Source organism: Palaemon carinicauda, chromosome 5 (genome assembly GCF_036898095.1).
Source record: "Palaemon carinicauda isolate YSFRI2023 chromosome 5, ASM3689809v2, whole genome shotgun sequence".
In the NCBI taxonomy this organism is placed as follows: Eukaryota; Metazoa; Arthropoda; class Malacostraca; order Decapoda; family Palaemonidae; genus Palaemon; species Palaemon carinicauda.
In genome coordinates, this window is record NC_090729.1 from 6422006 (window position 1) to 6442437 (window position 20432).

The following is a 20432-nucleotide window of genomic DNA, read 5'->3' on the forward strand; positions in this document are numbered from 1 at the left end:
TAGGAGAGCCGTTATTAAGGCAACGCTCTTACTGTACTGTAAATAGGCACCACCCTGCCGCCTCGTGGCGCCATCTAGCCATTCTTTCCCTTGTAGCTTTGCTGACCGGTGTTTATACCATGTTATCTCTCGCTATTCTGGATTTATTTCGCTGCTATGATGTCTTCACCAGCCTCATCTGCCTCTGGAAAGTTAAGTAATATCTTTGAATTGTGTAAATGTGAGCTCTTGCCAGTTTTACTCTTCGATTGAGATTGTAATTAACGTAACGAGAGCTGTTGCCAGCCGGATCGCGTCATGGATGTGGTCGTTCTTTTTGCACATTTAGTTAGCCAGAATGACTTTCCCGGCATCACTTGCTTCTTAACTTTAGCTATTTAACAATTTAGCTAGGGATTTTTATATTATGTCCTTGTTGTCGTGAATTGAGGTAAGTATTTTGAGCCTCACGAGTGCTAGGCTTCCTAGCCTAGGCACTTTCACACTTCATGCATGATATAACCTTCCTGGTAAAGTTTTATTGAAGCTCAGGCAATATTTTATACATTTTAGATATTACTGCATTTAATTTACCTCTTCCAAGATAGTATACGAGAAAGTTTCGGTAAACGATTCTCATTGCACCTAGGCTACTAGCCTAGGGGCTTTAGTATACTTTCATACATGTCCCCAATTGCTCTTGTATTGTCTTTTAAGGGGAGACTGACACCTTGTATACCTTTCAAGCCAATACCAATCTCCTGGTGGGATTTAAGAGCAATTCCTCTCCCTCTGTCTAGCCTAGGCTACCCTCAGTTAGCTTTGCCTGAACTGAGTTCTGGCAAATCTTTACTGGGGTATCCCGTTTCTTTCTCTTAACAACTAAGTCGGTTTCGAGCTTAGAACGGGACATCAGAGTAGAATGTCTGTGTATGGCATCCATCCATCTTGGTGAAATGATTTCCCAGGTCGGGTTAGGTTGCCTTTATAGGAGGCTAGACCTCCCTAGGCCTTACCCCGGAGGTCTTTTATGACAATTCCTCCCCCCTTGGCCTAGCAGATAGTCCTGTTCAGGTAGATCTTAAGCCGAAGAATTGAATTCTTCCCCTGCCTAAGATGTCTGGTACAAGATTCCGTTCCCTTTGAGATTGTGTCCTGGGTGTTGCCTTCTCACCTAGACTAACCCAACCTGGGGAATTGAATTCCCCAACTAGGAGGTTGTCTTCTATGGGATCAGAATTGCCCAGGTAGGTAGTACCTTCGGGTATTACCTCACCTATAGGACCCTTGCCCCTCCCCTGCTGTCCTTTTGGTGTTGGCCTAGCCTTCACATACCCTGGGTGTCATTCTACATTCGACGCTCAAGGTAGTCTGAAGAATTGGCCTGGGATCCCCTGCCTGCCGCCGGCTGAGCCGGCTGTCGGCAGAAGCCCCCATCTGTCTTTGAGTGTTCTTCAGCCCTCCCTTGGACTGCCTTCCATATCCATGCTACCAATATGGATGGGATATGGTCGGATGGAAGCCCGAATTTAATTCCCCCTTCCATTTGAACCCTCATTCCGGATGTAGGCTGGGAAGGCTGAGCCTTTGACTTCCTCCATCCTTCTTTTCCTTTGCCTTTCCCCATTCTGGGCAGACTGCCGGCAGGTGTAAGCTGCCGGCAGCCATGTTGGACGCCTGCCGGCTGTTAGCTCTGCCGCCACTTGCCTTGGGCGCTGCTGATCGACGTCGAAAGGCAATAGGCATGCTCTGACCGGCCGCCGGCCACCCAAAGTCTAGACAGTTAGCCGCTGGTTGCCGCCGGGTCCTACGTGATAGAAGGTCCCTCTGGCTGCCGGCGACAGAGCAACTGCCGGCGACCTACCGCCCTTCATCCTGAGGGCAGTTCTTGCCTTCCACAAGCCTGGTACCTGGCAGTACTGGTGGCATGCCGCCCATCACCCTGAAGGCAGTGGTGCCTTCTATAGAACAGAATACTCCTGCATATGCCGGCCGGCACGGCAGAACTGGTGGCATGCCGTTGGCAGTCAGTGCTCTACCCCATATTAATTTTTTTCCAACCTACATGGTGCTCATGGGCAGCCCATTGTGAGACTATCACACTTAAGAGAGCAATTCTCTCTGCCTTTTTAATGGTTAACAACCATTAACAATTCCCCAATATTGAATCTAGAAGACAGTGTTAAGAAGACACTTTATATCCAGGGATATTATCTTCCCAAATTCATTAAGAATTTATTCAATATTGAAGGAGGTCTCAGCAATGGGCTGGACAGGAGATACAATTAGGTGTCTTTTTCTTTTTCTAGCTTACCCTATCCTAAGCTAAATATTTTTGAAAAATATGTATGATGAAATCTGAGAATTTAACCGAATATTTATATGCTTTTCTTTCTCTACAGGAGGAACTTCTGCGGCCATGACATGTGCAGGGCCGTCGCTCGCTGCGCAGTCACGAAGGGAACTCTTAGATACTGGGACCCACAGGTATGTACCGTTTGTGACAAACTTGTTAAGGAGGCTTTTAATGATCAAAAGTCTGCAGAGTCAAGGTATGCAGCAAGAGAGACGCTGCGAAAATGGGTCAGGGGCTTTCAGAAGAACACCTCTGGCCCATACCTTCCTAATGAAAGGATGAGGGACTGTCTGTTCCCTAGGGCATCTTTGGATGCAATTGTTCCCCAGGCTCAACCCAAGATTCCCCTCGTCCAGATTCCGATAGAATCTGTTGTTTCAGACGCCTTGAAGGGCATCCAGCTTGAGGACAACATGTCGGTTGTCTCCGAGGAGACTGAGCATAATCTCCTCATGGAAGAATTGGAACAGGAGGGTGACGTACCCCCTGAAGGCGAGACCGAGAGAACCAAAACGATTTCGGTTTCTTTCGCGACGGGGGACGAGCCGGTGCCTTCGACCTCTTCTTTTGCCCCGCAGTTGGATTCGATCACAAGCACGCTGCACTCTCTTCTTTCCATGTTCCAGGACATGCAAAAGAAATCGTCGGAGAAGGAGGCTTCTCTTTGGACGGAGATGCACCAGCTTGTGGCGACGCGTTTAGCCCCGAAGAAGCTAAACATCAAGGATCTTCCTGCTTTCTCTGACGTCAATCCTTGGAGGTATGCAGAGCATATGCCGATGTCAGGGGGGAAGATCTTCCTCTCCGAGAAACTGGGCACTGTCCCAGTGGAGGACGTAGAGTTCTGGCCCAGCAAAGGGCCCTACCTGGATTGCTATGTCCGTCTGAAGACGGAACCTTCGTCCAAAGAGGAGACAGAGCCGAAAGAGGTCATTGTTCTTGACCTCACCAAGGCCCAGGCCTTATTTACCAACACCTTGAAAGAGAGGACCTTTACTAGTTCCAAGGTGCCGGCTCTCAGCAAAAAGCACCCTTCCTTTATTACTGATTCCTCTCGCGCCTTTCACTTTATGGACAAAGGGTTTAAGGCCACCTTAAAGGCGGTTGAGGCAGGGAAACCCTGTCCTACACTCAAAGAGTGTAGACCTTTTTCCCTCGCCTTTCCATCGGATGACGCGGACTGGAAAGATGTTCACAACACTTTCACAGTCGGGAAGCTGGGGGCAGACATTGCCAGACGACAGTTCGGCGAAGACCTCCCCAAGGTGCCGGACTATCTCCTGAGAACGTCTTGCCGCTTCTATGTCTCTGCAGACAGGGTTAGAGACAATGGCAAGCATATTGGAAACCCCAGACATGTACATGGTCTTCGCCAAGGCTCATCTGGCGATGGTCACCAAAGACCTGTTTAACTTTATCAAAGCCCGAAGGGCTTGCAGGGAGTTCGTGTTCGCCTCGGCTGCGGTGAGGCACGAACCAAGGAAGCTGATAGCTTCCACCATCTGGGGAAAAGACCTCTTCCCAGGCGAGGTGGTCAAAGAGGTCGTGGACTAACTGCAACGGATAATAGGAATCTCCTCTCCAAGTGGGACTTGTCCTCCAAGAGAAAAGTCTTCCGCTGACAAGGGTCCCCAGCCGAAAAGGAAGATGAAACGACCAAGAGTGCTCTCTTGTCCCAGACAACAACAGCTTCCCATGGCCACGGTGCAACAGACAGTAGCACAGCCAACCACCACCTTCCAGCTGGTCCCCCAGATGGTGGCGACACAGTTGCCCGCCTTCACCCCAGCTTTTGAAAGGCAGTCAACGACCTTTAGGCCGAAGTCGCAAGGTTCCTTTCGAGGATCCTCTAAGCACCCTTCCAGAGGCAGGGGCAACAGAGGTGGACGTGGACGTGGCCAAGGAGGTAAATCCTCCAACCAGCACTCAAAGTGAGATGCTACCGGTAGGAAGGAGACTTCTCCGCTTCCAGGATCACTGGACCTTTGATTCCTGGGCCCACAGCCTAGTCAAGAATGGACTGGGATGGAGTTGGAACACAGCTCCACCCAACTTCTCTCAATTCTTCCCACACTCAACCCCCATATTGGAAGAATATGTTCAGGAACTCTTAAACAAGAGGGTTATAAGAAGGGCGAAGTCCATCAAATTCCAAAGAAGGCTATTTTGTGTTCCGAAGAAGGACTCGGAAAAGCTCAGAGTCATTCTGGACCTATCACCATTCAACAAGTTCATAGTGACCTACAAGTTCAGAATGCTGACGCTTCAGCACATAAGGACCCTTATGCCCAAACAGGCATATACAGTCTCCATAGACATGACGGATGTGTACTGGCACGTACCAATCAACCGTCAAGTTCCCCCTACCTAGGGTTCAAACTACAGAAAAGACAATACGTCTTCAGAGCCCTGCCCTTCGGCCTAAACATAGCCCCAAGGGTATTCACCAAGCTTGCGAATGCAGTCATTCATCAATTACGCCTAAAGGGAATCCAGGTAGCAGCCTACCTGGATGACTGGCTGGTGTGGGCAGCATCCAAGAAGGAATGCACGCAAGCTTCAAGGAAGTGATCCAGTTCCTGGAACACCTAGGATTCAAGATCAACTTGGAAAAGTCTCGTCTCTCTCCAGCTCAGAAGTTCCATTGGCTGGGTGTCCACTGGGACTTACAGTCACACTGCCTTTCCATTCCATTAAAGAAGAGGAGAGAGATAGCGGGATCTGTCAAGAGAATCCTTCAATCCGCCCGGATATCAAGAAGGCTACAGGAGAGCGTGTTGGGGTCCCTCCAGTTTGCCTCAGTGGCAGATCCAGTGTTGAGAGCACAATTATAAGATGCATCAGGAAGTTGGAGAAAATATGCACCAAACGCTCGAAGAGATGTAAAGAAACCTATACCAAATCATCTGCGATCCCTACTCGAGCCATGGTCGGAAGTCAAGAACCTAAAGAAGAAGGTACCCTTGCAACCACCTCCACCGTCCGTCAGCCACCGTTCACATAGATTCCTCAAGGGAAGGTTAGGGAGGCCACTCTCATCATCGGAAAGTCCAAGGAACCTGGTCCCCCCTATTCAAAACCTTCCACATCAACTTTCTGGAAGCCATGGCAGTTTTCCTCTCACTGAAGAAACTGAAACTTTGCTGCTCAATCCACATTTGCCTGGTCCTAGACAGCGAGGTTGTAATGAGATGCCAAAATCGACAGGGCTCGAGATCGCCTCATCTGAATCAGGTAATACTGGCCATCCTCCGTTTAGCGGAGAAGAAGAGATGGCACTTGCCAGCAGTCCACCTTCAAGGATTCCGCAATGTTACGGCGGCCGCTCTCTCCAGGTTCAACCTAGTAGAGTCGGAATGGTCCCTAGACGCAAGATCATTCTCCTTCATCTTACGCAAAGTCCCAGGACTGCAGATAGACCTCTTCGCAACGAGCGACAACAAGAAGCTACCCCAGTACGTAGCCCCGTACGAGGATTCTCTAGCGGAAGCAACGGATACGATGTCTATAGACTGGAACAGATGGTCCAAGATATACCTGTTCCCTCCAACCAACCTTCTGCTGAAAGTCCTCGACAAGCTGAGATCCTTTCGCGGGACAGCAGCGATAGTGGCCTACAAATGGCCCAACAGTGTCTGGTTCCCCCTAGTAACGGAACTACGCCCGAAGCTGATCCCGTTGCTGGATCCAGTTCTGACTCAGCAAGTGCAGAAATTGACTGTCTCAGCTTCATCACAGAAGTCCCAGAACCTTCATCTCATGACTGTTTCACCTGAGCAGTCAAGAAAATGTTCGGGATTTCAAAGGACAGTATCGACTTCTTAGAAGAATATAAGTCAAAGTCAAAAAGAAGACAATGTGAGTCTTCCTGGAAAAAATGGGTTACCTTTGTCAAGGCAAAGAAACCTAAGGAGATTTCTACGGATTTTTGCCTGTCCTTCTTCATCCATCTCCATGAACAAGGTCTAGCAGCCAATACGATCACTACGTGCAAATCCGCCCTAACCAGACCAGTGCTTTATGCCTTCCAGGTAGACTTCTCTAACGAAATCTTCAACAAGATTCCCAAAGCCTGCACTAAACTTTGGCCCGCAGCCCCTCCAAAGCCCATTTCATGGTCTCTGGACAAGGTTCTTCACTTAGCATCAACTCTGAACAATGAAGATTGGTTGTTAAAGGACTAGACTCAAAAGGTGATATTCTTATTTGCACTAACCTCAGGAGCCAGAGTCAGCAGAATAGTGGCCCTCTCGAGGGATGATGGCCACATTCAGTTCACAGACTGCGGAGAACTGAACCTCTTTCCGGACCCATCGTTTCTCGCCAAGAACAAGGTGCCCACTAAGAGATGGGGTCCCTGGAGAATCTGCCCTCTGAAGGGAGAAGCATTCCTCTGCCCAGTGGAATGCCTAAAGGTCTATCTTCGTCGAACTTCAGACTTTAAGGGAGGTCAGCTTTTCAGGTTCAACGTTATCCTTGTAAGAGATAAGGGCGAAAATCACCTACTTTATTCACAGAGCGGATCCAGACAGTACACCCGCAGGTCATGATCCGAGGAAAGTCGCCTCGTCTCTAAATTTCTTTCAGACTATGTCGTTTGAAAGCCTTCGCGCTTATACTGAATGGAAGTCATCCAGAGTCTTCTTCCAACACTACGCGAAGCAATTACAGGAAATAAAACATTTCGTGGTGGCAGCAGGTAGTGTTCTAAAACCTGCCGCCTGACTTCTGCGAAGAACAGTGCACTATTTGGGACTTTTAGTGAAGGGTATACATGATAGACTCGTAAGGTACATCATGTGAGTAATGTGTCTAGTGACGACACTATAAACTGTTCTAACTACATAGGTGACATAAAGCATAATAGACCAATATATGTGCCATGCTTATTTATTTGCATAGTATTCCTTGTAACAACAGAATACATAGTGAAATCTTTACATATTTCCCATAGAGTGGCTTGTATTCCCTTTTTCAGGTGAAGCTTAATTTATTTCTGTTATTACTAATTATGCTCTTATGCAGATGCATTCAGCATAAATTGTAATCGTAATTGATTGTTACAAACATGATTTCTATTTTTTATTTTTTTAATAAACAATAGTAGGAATCTTTGCGTCTCATTTCACCCCAAATATTCTAAACTATATATAAATGTCAGAGCATCTTTTGATTCTATTGATATCTAGGAAAACACTAGGACCTAAGGTTATTACTGTTCCGAGCAACCAGGTAAGGGCTTATTATACTAAACTGTTTATCTTACTGAATTAAGGTTTCCTACATATATATAAACCTGTCTGCCTCTATTAACAACCAGACCCGGGAGGTTTTCAGTAACCTACACAGATCAATACCATCTAAGTACAAACTATACTTTACGTATATGACGACACTAATATACAAACTGTTTGCTAGTCTGTTCCTTGATATCACAATCCTCGGGGTTTTTCCTAAAGTCTACCCAGACTCTTCCCTTCAGGGGGCAGGAAGCACTGACATTTGACATGATCAGTTGAATGATGTATAACGGTAGCATCAAGTCTCTCTAGGTCCAGAGGACCAAAAGGACAATTTATCTCGAGATGAACGGCACTATTGAAAATCCACAGATACATTAATGCTCTAGTAAACTTCCATCAGGACGACATGGCCTGAGTCCAAAAAACGGATTTTGAGCAAAGCGAAAAATCTATTTTTGGGTGAGGTAGCCATGTCGTCCTGATGGACCCGCCCTCCCTCCTTTTGACAAAGGGTAACGATTCCCTCCCTAATATACTGTATCTGTTACACCTACAAAGCTACAAAGAATGGCTAGATGGCACCACGAGGCGATGGGGTGGCGCCTATTTACAGTACAGTAAGAGCGTTGCCTTAATAATGGCTCTCCTATATTCTTGCCACTTTTTCCCCTCAAAGCAAAAACGCTATTAGGGAGGTAGATAGCTATGAGACGTGTCAAGAATACGTCCTCTGACTTTATGCGATATCCCCTATTAAAAATCTTCAAGGGATATTTGCTCCAGGAGTTAAAATTCTGGATACCTTTGGTAAATTCTCTGGTATATATCACTGTAGACAAATATAACCTAGGAAGCTACTAACGAATGCACTTCCATCAGGACGACATGGCTACATCACCCAAAAATAGATTTTTCGCTTCGCTCAAAATCTGTTTATTGCCATTGAATAGAACTCCGGCTTGACCTAGAGAGTAATAACACCGTCTTTCTTCTTTGCCGCCGAGCACTCTGGCTATGAAGTTAGATGGTAATTCAGGGTGCCCTGTCTTGCAGCCAACAATGTCGCCGACGGGAATTTTTGTTCCTCTGTCGCCTAGAACGTCATCGCCACAGGAAGCCATGCTTCCTTAGTTCACGGTCGAAGGTAGGCGGCATACCTGCTGTTGCCTTTTTCCCACGTGAACTATAAGACCCTTCCCCCTCCCCCCTCTGTCCTTTAGTGTCGGCCTAGCCGTCACAACATTCTCTCACCGGTACTCAGACAGTCATCCCAGCTTGCTGGGTTGACTGTGTTGCTGGCCTGGACCCTACCAGCGGCGGTTAGGTAGCCGCCTTGGTCACTTCCCCCTTATGTCCTTCCTTCACCAGAAGTGAATGCCCCGGGGGGAAAGACTGAGCCAGGCCTGACAGCTGCCGGCGGGAAACCCAACATACTGTTGAGAATTCTTCAGTCCTCTCTTGGTCTGCCATCCACAAACCTTGCAACCGGCAGTACAGCTGTCGGCATACTTTAGTGGATGGATGGAAGCTAAAATCAGACGGACTCCTCCCCTTCCATTAGAACTCTTATTCTGTCGAGGATACAATAGGCGGCTGGATAGTCCTCCTACACTTCCAGTTATTATGCTAAACCATAATAAAATGAAATTCTCCTTTCCATTCTTTCTCTCTCTATATCAGTTAGTGCCGCCAGGTACTAGCCTAACCCTGGTAGTCTACCGGTAAAACTACAGTATACAACAATACAGAAGTACAAGTAGTTATAACATACTCTGTGTATCCTTTCACAGTCTATTGTTTGGACCGCATACCATGTTGAGGTTGAGTAATCTCTCAACACCCAGATGAATCCTTTAATCACCGGGACCCATATATAAACACCGATCAATATCAATATTCTACAGGTGGAAAAGTTAGTATAAATATTTACTAACACCGTCTCTGTGTACGAGAGTCGTTCCACACTGTATTCTGTATTCTCCCTTATAGGGAATCTAAAATTCATTAATGACGGAGGTCTCAGCGATTGCCTAGGAGAAGAAACACAAATATGTGTCTTTCCTATTTCCTTTCTAGCTTACTATCCTAAGCTATTAATGATAATAGTAAGTATTGCAATTAAATTTATGCATTCATATCAATTATATGAACAACTGAATACTCATCAAATCTTTTTCCTTTACAGGAGGAGCAAATGGTGACGTGGGCAGTTGTGTAAGGACCTTAGTGGGCATACGATGTGAAGGTCTCATGCCCCTTGCTGTGTCGTATCTGGATCCATGAGGTAATGGGACCCAAAGGGTTGCTCCAACTGCTCAACCTTGCTGTCTAACGGCTTTGGAGAAACCATCCCTGCCTCCATAGAGGCTAGGGATACAGCAAGGGAAACCCTTCGTAGGTGGGTAAGAGGGTTCCAAAAGAACTCTCCAGGACTTTACCTGCCTAATAGATCTCTCAGGTGCCTTATGTTCCCTAAGACTCACCCTAGTACGGTTTTGGCCTGGAGACAGGTCCATCCTCCCTTCATTCAACTGAAGATCGATGCGGTCATCCACAAGGCACTTGAAGGTAGGGACATCTACCAAGAATGGATGTCAGAAGTATCTACGGACACTGACCAGGACCTACTGCAGGAAGGCCCTGAAGAAAACGTGGTTCAACCACCAACGGAGGAAGAAGGATCCGTTTCGACGGTGACTGAGGACCCCCAGTTCACCGTGACAGCATATCAACCTATGCTGTCGACCTCTTCAGCCCCAACTCCCCAACCGACTACACAGGTCGACAGGAGCGAGGCGCTCCTATCGTCGATCCAGCAGATGTTGGAAGTGTTCCAGAAGGAACAAAAGGAGATGAAACAGGCCATCCAACAGACGAAGAGAGAGGTACAAGAAGTGAAACGCCCCAGAACTTTCAGGGGCTCTACTAAACCCCTTAAAGTATCAGACCTCCCTCACTGCTCCGAAACCAACCACTGGATGTATACGGAGCGAATGCCCATGATGAATGGGAAGCTATTCATCTCCGAGAAGTTGGGGCCAAGCCACTTGAAGATCTTGAATTCTGATTCAGCTTTTCAGCCTACCCATATTGTTACGTGAGACTGTGAGATGAACCTGCATCCCGCGAGGAGACGGTACCAAAGGAAGTCATTGTCTTCCAACATGACAAGGCACAGGCCATCCTTACTAAAACCCTGAAAAGAGCCAGATACACCAATTCCAAAGTCTCAGCACTCAGCACTGAGCAAGAGGCATCCCACCTTTATTGCTACTTCCTCCAGAGCTTGCCCCTTTTCGGAGAAAGCCCTCGACTGCGTCATTAAAGCTGTCGGAGAGGGCAAACCATGCCCAATCATAGAGGAATTTAAGCCATTATCTCTAACTATGCCTACCTGCGAGGAGAAGAGGAAAGTACATCTAATCTTCTCCGTCTCAAAGCTAGATCCGGAGATAGCAGGCCAACACTTCAACGAGAACCTTCCAAAGTGGCCAGATCATCTCTTGCGAAGGGAACAGGAGACGAAAGATAGACTTGCCGCTTCCCTGTCTCATCAGAACTGTTGGGAAATGTGTGCAGGCCTACATAACGCCCCAGACATGTACATGGTCTTAGCCAAGTCTCACATAAGTACTCTTGTGAAGGACTTGTATGTTTTTGTCTGGTCAAGGAGGACCTGTACAGAGCACGTGTTCGCCGCAGCAACGGTGAAAAACGAGCCCAGAAAACTGATTTCATCATGTATCTGGGGCAAAGATCTTCTCCCACAGGAAGTGGTCCAAGAAGTCATTGCCAAAGCAGCCACAAAGAGAAGGAACCTTCTCCAAAAGTGGGGCTTGTCTTCAAAGAGGAAGTCTTTCTCAGACGGAGGTCCCCAGCCTAAGAACAAGAAGGCAAAAAGATCACGTAGACCCGCAAAACTTCCGACCGTGACCATGGCCACAGTGCCTCAAATGGTAGCCCAGCCTCAAACCACCTTCCAGATGGTCCCTCAACAGCTGGTAGCCCAGTCACCTGTGTTTAACCCAGACTTTGAGAGGCACTCAACCACCTTTCGGCCTTACAAAGCTAGAGGCCCAAGGAAAGGTTCTTCCGAAAACCCCCCTATTGGCAGAGGAGGACGCGGTCACATGTCCTCGGGAACCCCTAAGCAATAAGGAGTTCCAGGTAGGGGGGCAGACTTTTCCACTTTCGGGATCGTTGGACCTTCAGTCCCTGGGCTCACAGCCTAATCACGAATGGACTCGGGTGGAGCTCGAACGAAATACCACCCCCTTTTCCAAAATTCATCCAACACTCCACCCCTTTGTTGAAAGACTATGCCTCAAAACTCTTGAACAAGAAGGTAATAAGGAAAGCGAAGTCCATCAAATTCCAGGGAAGGCTGTTTTGTGTTCTCAATAAAGACTCAGACAAACTCAGAGTCATTCTAGACTTGTCTCCACTCAACAACTTCATCGAGAACAACAAGTTCTGGATGCTTACCTTGCAACACATAAGGACCCTTCTACCAAAAGGGGCATACATAGTCTCAATAGACCTGGCAGATGCTTACTGGCACCTACCAGTCAGTCGCCTCTTCTCCTCCTACCTAGGATTCAAGCTACAGAAGACAAAATTTGTCTTCAAAGTGATGCCCTTTGGACTAAACATAGCCCCAAGGATATTCACAAAGCGAGCAGATACAATCATCCAGGAACAACGCTCCAAAGGAGTTTCAGTAGTAGTAGATCTATATGATTGTTTGGTGTGGGCAGCATCCAAGACTACTTGTCTACAAGCGACTGGAAAGATGATCCAGTTCCTTGAGCACCTTGGCTTCAAGAATAATCGCAAGAAGTCTCGCCTTTCTCCAGCTCAGAAGTTCCGATGGTTAGGAATCCAATGGAACAAAAATCACACCACCTCTCCATTCCATTCAAGTAGAGGAGAGAGATAGCAGGAGCTGTCAAGAGACTAATCCGATACAAGAGGATTTCAAGACACCAACTGGGAAAAGTATTGGGCTCTCTCCAGTTCGCAGCAATGACAGACCCGGTGCTAAATCATGGCTAAGGGTGCATCAGGAGTCGGGAGAAGATACGCATCAAACGATCGAAGAGATCAACTGAGGTTGACCCCGACCCAATTGCGCACGCTATTATGGCTGTGGTCAACAGCCAAGAGCCTAGCGCGGACAATTCCCCTGCAACCACCACAAACATCAGTGGTGATACACACGGACGCCTCCCTGGAAGGATGGGGAGGCCATTCTCACGAGAGAAAAGTGCAAGGGAATGGGTGGCACCTGTTCAAAACCTTTCACATCAACATCTTGGAGGCCATGGCAGACTTCTTAACGTTGAAGAAACTATTGCCTCACAGAACAATCCACATTAAATTGGTCCTGGACAACGAAGTGATAGTAAAATGCTAATTCGACAAGGCTCGAGATCACCTCACATCAATCATGTGATGTTAGCCATATTCTACCCAGCAAGGAAGAGAGGATGGCACTTATCAACAGTTCAACTTCTTGGGTTCCACAATGTGACGGCAGATGCTCTATCCAGGCAAAAGCCCATAGAGACAGAATGGTTCTTGGACGCAGACTCATTCTCCTTCGTCTCGGAAAAAGTCCCGGAAATGCAGATTGACCTCTTCGCGACGAGCGACAACAAGAAACTATCTCGTTACGTAGCCCCTTACATGGACCCTCAAGCAGAAGAGATAGACGCCATGTCTCTTGAATGGAACAGATGGAATCTGATTTACCTATTTCCACCTACCTATCTCCTGCTAAGAGTCCTCGACAAGCTAAGATTCTTCAGAGGGACAGCTGCAATAGTGCCCCCAAAATAGTGCAAAAGCAATTGGTTCCCTCTAGTTCTAGAGCTGAAACTAAAGCTGTTTCCTCTGCCGAACCCAGTTTTATCCCAACTGGTTCAGAAATCGACAGTTTATGCTTCATCCTCGAGAACCAACAACCTACATCTCGTGATTTTCTCGCTCTAGCAGATAATAAAAAGTTGGGATCTCGAAGGACAAAGTCGACTTCATTGAAGAGTACAAGTTAAGTTCAACTAGGAGACAATATGAATTATCTTAGAAGAAATGGGTGTCCTTTGTGAAAACAAAGAAACCAACAGAAATATCGATAGATTTCTGTCATTCTTTCTACATCCACCTACATGAACAAGGCCTGGCTTCCACTACGATAACTGCGTGTAAGTCGGCTCTGACTAGACCTCTTCTGTTTGCTTTTGAGGTGGACCTCAAAAGTGAAATCTTCATTAAGATACCAAAAGCATGTGCTAGACTCAAGCCGGCAACCCCTCCAAAACCCATCACATGGTCGTTGGACAAAGTCTTGCACTATGCTTCGAACCTGAACAATGAGGATTGTACCCTAAAGAATCTAACACAGAAAGTCATCTTTCTGTCCGTAATATCCTCAGGGGCTAGAGTTAGTGAAATAGTGGCCTTATCCAGAAACGAAGGCCATATTCAGTTCCTAGAGACAGGAGAAATGAACCTTTTCCCTGATACTGCCTTTCTTTCCAAGAACGAGCTGCCCACCAAGAGGTGGGGTCCTTGGAGAATCTGCCCACTGAAGGAAGGTGTCTCTTTATACCCAGTAGAGTGTCTCAAGGTCTATCTTCGAAGAAATTCAGACTTCATGGAAGAACAGATCTTCCGAGGCAAAACCTCAGGATCAAATCTATCCCTAGAACAACTGAGAGCAAAGCTCACCTACTTTGTTCGCAGAGCGGATCCTGGCAGCACACCCACAAGTCCCAATCCGAGGAAAGTTGCTTCTTCAATGAATTTCTTTCAACACATGGACTTTGAGAGGCTCTGCTCATATAGGGTATGAAAATCCTCCAGAGTCTTCTATAAGCATTATGTGAAACAAGTACATGAAATAAAACACTTTGTGGTGGTGGCGGGTAGTGTCATAAATCCCGTAGTCTAGTGCTGCGATGAACAGTGGACTGTTTTGGGACTCAACATTGCATCGGGTGAATTGGAGTTAATACCTTGTAGTGCAAATCATTACGGTGATTAATGGACTGTTCTATAAAAGTGCAGAATCTGACCAATAACACCAGTGCCGTGTGAACATTTGAACACAGTTTAGACGCATATCCAACATCTGAGTGAAACTAGACAGAATTGGTTTCACATTCACATTGAGTGGCATTAATCCAATAATGAATTCATATATGTATATTCTTCCCTTATAGGTCAGAAATATATATAACCATGATAATTTCCTATGCAAGGTCAGATTTCTACTTTGTTACCTCTACATTTCATAATTTAATTCTAAAAATAAAATATAGATATGTGGCTGCATCTTATTTTATCCTCAGTTGGTAAAAATAAAAGCAATCCAGAATTTTATTCTATTCCTATAAATAAAACCTTGAATAAGTACACATGTCCAAAGCATGAGAAGGTAACCTCTAGAAAGTTTTCCTTTTGTTCTTACAGATATACAAACTTTGAATCCTTATGGTCGAAGTCGACACTTTCCCTTCAGGGGGCAGGAAGCCCGAAGCCAGTTCCAAGCTTAGTGGATATGACAGATAACGGTTATGTCATATACAGGTCTATCAGACCAGATAAGGTTCCTATTCAAAGTAAAGGCACTTACACAAACCTACAGATATAGTACTTTCAATATAATTCTCTGGTATGCTTCCATCAGGATGACATGGTCAAGCCCAAAAAACGAATTTTGAGCAAAGTGAAAAATCTAATTTTGGTGGAGATAGCCATGTCGTCCTGATGGACCCACCCTTCTTTCTTGACGACCCCACCCGAAGCTACTCTATATGCGGCTATGCCAGCTTAAATGCAACAAAGGAATGGCGCCCGCTAGTAATACCGATAGGAGGCCCACCGGGTACCTAAATAATGGCTCCCCTTTTGTTCGCCACTCTTCCCCCTCTAAGAGTTAAACTATTCGGGATGATGATTGCTATGTGTCGTATCTAAAAATATGTCCCCTGATATTATGCGATATCCTTAAAGTTATGTTAAGGATACTCGCGCCTGGAGTTAGAATTGTGGAGACCTTCGGCTAATTCTCTGGGAGTATTACTGTAGCAAATATCCCTTAGAAAGTTACCTAAAGTAATCTTCCATCAAGACGATGTGGCTATCTCACCCAAAAATAGATTTTTCACTTTGCTCAAAATCTATTTTATCAGGTTTTGCCTCTGCATGCCACATTCTACAAAATAATCTTTTTAGTATTCTTGGGTGACTTCCTTCTCAGCCAGCAACATCTCAGAAGTCATTCCATCGTATCCAGGGGCTTTCCATCTCTAGTTTTTTTAATGATATCTTCTACTTCCAACACACTAAATTCATTCATGGGTGCATCAAGTTCTTTCTCTGCTTCACACATATCAATGAAATTGTTCCCCTCATAACTCTTATTCATAATCTCACTAAAGTGTTCCTTTTATATATGTAATTGCTAGCAGGATAAAAGATTGTTTGCTCATTTAACACAGTTGTGCCACCTTTGGAAAGTAGTTCATCAGTGATTCAATAGTTGGTCGTAGTTGTTCTGATAGTTTTTGGACTGATCTAGTGTAGGATTTTCTGTCTGATAGGTGGACAGTTCTGTGAGCCGTTCTCTGTTCTAGAAAAAAAAATAGCGATTCTATATAAGAATCAAGTGGATCAAGTGGGAAGTTTGTGCTGGAACCAAGGTCTATAGAATAGTTACTGAAACGACATACGTTATGTCGGAACATCTGAAGAAGTAATCACCAGCCTGACCCATATCCTACAGACTTGAGTATACAGTATAATTATAGAAAAATACAGGACAGACTTTATTAATAAAAAAATGGCATATACACAAAATCTCCCTTTTTCTTCGAAAATGACCTTTATTTCTGGCGCAAATATATAGGTAATAAAATATACCCTAATATATCCTATGGTAATGGTGGCCACCCAGTGGGAACCAGGGATTATGGGTTGTGAAAATTTACTGGCACATCCCATTTTCTTACCGCAAGTTCTCAGTTCCTTTGTAGATGTGTTACATGATAGATGTCTTTTATGGAGTCCAGCACAGCAAAAGGAATGGCTGCTATTTTGGCTATTTCGATGCTATGGCCAAGTTTCATGGTGATTATCATAGTACTCCTGGTATAGTGGATGTATGTTTAAAAGCTCATTGTAATATTTAGCAAAGATTAAAGTTTTTCAAGTATGATTCTCACATGGCTTTTAGGGAAGACCATCACATTTTTTTTTACTGCAACGCTCTAGCTTTCCATGTCTCAATCATAATGTAAGGAATTATTTGTGATTTTATTCTGTTTGTGACCGAGGGAAGTTTGTGACCTGGGAACTACTATGTTAGGTTGGGTGGGTTTGAAAGGTTTTTTGCTATTTAACATATCTCCAAAAAATGTTTAATAATCATGTTTGTGACCTGGGAACTACTAAGTTAGGTTAGGGGGTTTGTTAGGTACTGCATCCTTTATAAATCTCAAAAGAGCTAAATAATAACGTTTTGTGACCTGGGAACTACTATGTTAAGTTAGGTGGATTAGTTAGGTTCTGTGCCATTTTACAAATCTCAAAGAATGTCAAATATTCAAGCGTGTGACCTGGGAACTACTAAGTTAGGTTAGGGGGGTTTGTTAGGTACTGCATCCTTTATAAATCTCAAAAGAGCTAAATAATAATGTTTTGTGATCTGGGAACTACTATGTTAAGTTAGGTGGATTAGTTAGGTTCTGTGCCATTTTACAAATCTCAAAGAATGTTAAATATTCAAGTGTGTGACCTGGGAATTACTAGATTAGGTTAGGTAGGTTCTGTGCCATTTTACAAATCAAAGAAAAAATAAATATTTAATAATCAGGTTTCCGACCTGGGAACTAATAGGTAAATTTGTTAGGTTCTGCGTCCTTTTAAAAATCTCCAAAGTGGTAAATAATCCTGTTTTGTTACCTGCAAACTACTAGGATAGGTTAGGTTGGTTTATTAGGATCTTTGGTATTTTATTAATTTTAAAAACTGTTAAATAATCAGGTTTGTGACCCGGGAACTACTAGGCTAGATTAGGTGGGTTTGTCTGGCTCTGTGCCGTTACAAATCTCAAAAAATATTAAATCATCAGGTTTGTGACCTGGGAACTACTAGGTTATTTTATTTTGTATGTTAGATTCTATGCCCTTTTACAAATTGCAAAAGTATTGAATAATTATGTTTTGTGACCTGAGAACTACTAATTTAGGTTAGGTTGGTTTGTCAGGTTCTCTGCCCTTTTACAAATCACATAAATTTTCAAATAATCAGGTGTGTAACCTGGAAACTACTAGGTTAGGCTAGGTGGTTTTGTTAGGTTCTGCGTATTTCTACAACCATCAAAAGTGTTAAATAATCATGCTTTTTGGGCTCGGGCCATGTAGTCCTGATGGAAGGGTTCCTTTAGGTAGCCTTCTAAGGGATATTTGCTACAGTGATACTCACAGAGAAATAAACCGAAGGTCTCCAGGATTCTAACTCCTGGTGCGAGTATCTAATTAACGATCTTGCATAGTATCAGGTGACATATTTTTTAGATACAACACATAGCAATTATCACTCCGAATAGATTTAACTATTCGATGTAAGGGGGAAGAGTGGCAAAGGAACGGGGTGCCAATTTAGGTACCTGGTGGACCTCCTATCTGTACTACCACCGCGCGCCATTCCTTTCCTTGTAGGGCTCTAAGCTACGTGTTCTCCCATGTTTCCCGGTGTTTTGTTACAAGTTATCAGAATATTCATCATGCAATCTCCAGCATCTTCATTTTCTGGAAAGTTGAGTATTAATTCTTTCCTGTGTATAATTTTAGGCTCCCTTCTCACAGCTAAATTTCAATAATTTAAGCGTGCTTGGTTGAGCGTTGCCGAGAATTGGGGACAGCCATTTTACGACTGCAGTCGCCCGTTACGATTTCATTTTTTTTTAGTCAGTAGGGCGACCATTCCCGGTATTAAGCCATAATATTAGCTAGTTAAGCAAATTATACAAGTGAAGATTTTGCATTCATGTATATTATTCCTCTTCCTATGTTGTAACTTTACTTATCGTAAATGGCGGGAACCCCGGCGGTACCAACTTTGGCCGGGGATCCTACCAGAGCTAGGCTACTCTCGCGCATATATACATTAGTAAAGTATTTCCCAATGTTTAGCTTCACCCTACCGTTCCTTATTGATTCGGATGAAATTTTACATTCTCTAGAATCTAAAGATTAGTTACGGTATACTTTCTATCTCAGAAAAAAAAGAGGCTAAACCCTTCCTCCCTACGTGAGTGCCGCCGCCGTTACAGGTGGCAACCACGGTCTTTCTTCATCGCTGTCGAGTGGAACAGAGTTCTTGCCCCCTACGGCTTTGATTTAGATAGTAACTAACTCAGGTTGTCCTTGTCTTGCCGCCGACGATGTCGTCAGTAAAGGAGGCCATACTTCCTAAGTTCACTGTTGAAGGTAGGCGGCATACCTGCCGCCAACTCTCATTTTAATGAACTATAAGACCCTTATCATTCCCACTTCTGTCCTTTAGTGACGTCATACCCGTCACAATAATCTTTCACCGGTAATCTGACAGTCATCCCGGCTTGCTAGGTTAATTGCGTTACTAGCTGGTACCCTGCCGGTAGCAGTTAGTTCAGTTGTCTCAGCCACCTTCCCCCTTACTTCCTTCCTTCACAGGAAGTGAATATTATACGGGGGAAGATTGAGACAGCCCCGGACGGCTGCCAATGGGAAAACAAACATACTTTGGGAAGTCCTCAGCCCTCTCTTGGACTGCCATCCACAATTATTGCCACCGGCGGCATAGCCGGCGGCAGGTCTTTTGTGGATGGGTGAAAGCAAGAATCGGACAGATTTTTATCCCTTCCATTGGAACTCTCATTATGGCAAGGAGACAGTAGGTGGTCTGAGAGTCCCACTACACTTCCAGTTGTTATGTTAAACCATAATAGTAGGAAAATCTCCTTCCTTAATGCTTTTTCTCTCTCTATCAGTTAAGTGCCCCCAAGTACTAACCTAACCCCGGCAGTGCCGGTGACAAAACTACAGTATACACCTATACAATAGTACACATGTTTTCTAACATACTCTGTGTTTCCTATCACAGTCAATTGTTGGGACCACGATATTATGTTGAGGCTGAGTACTTCCTCAACACCCAGATGGTTTTTCGATCATCAGGACCCTAAAAAATCACTGATCAGTATTAATATATACTACAGGTGAATAATGTTAGTATAGACACTTACTGACTCTAACTCTAGTTCCTAGAGTTTCTTCTACCTTGTATTCTCCCTACCAGGGAAACCAAATATTATTACTAACGGAGGTCTCAGCAATGGCCTGGAAGAGGAAACACAGATATGTGTCTTTTCTACTTCCCTTCCAGCTTACTGTACTAAGCTATTATAAACAAGAGTGAATACTATTGTTAATAAAATGTATGCTTTTATATCACTGATATAAAAACCATGATACTCATTGAACCTTTTTCCTTTATATGAGGAGCCGATGAAGAAGTATACGGCATTTCTGCATCCACAAGGGCAAAGACTTTTGTGGACACACGATGTGCAGGACTCATGCCCCATGCTGCATCGTGTTGGGAGTCCTTAGGTATTGGGACCCGAAGGGTTGCCCCACCTGCTCAACCCTGCTGGCCAATGGCTTTGGATATGCCCTCCCAGTCAATATAGAGAGTAGGGATACTGCGAGGGAAACCCTTCGCAAATGGGTAAGAGGGTGCCAAAAGAACTCTCCGGGACCGTACTTACACAACGACTCCCTGAGGTGCCTTCTGTTCCCCAA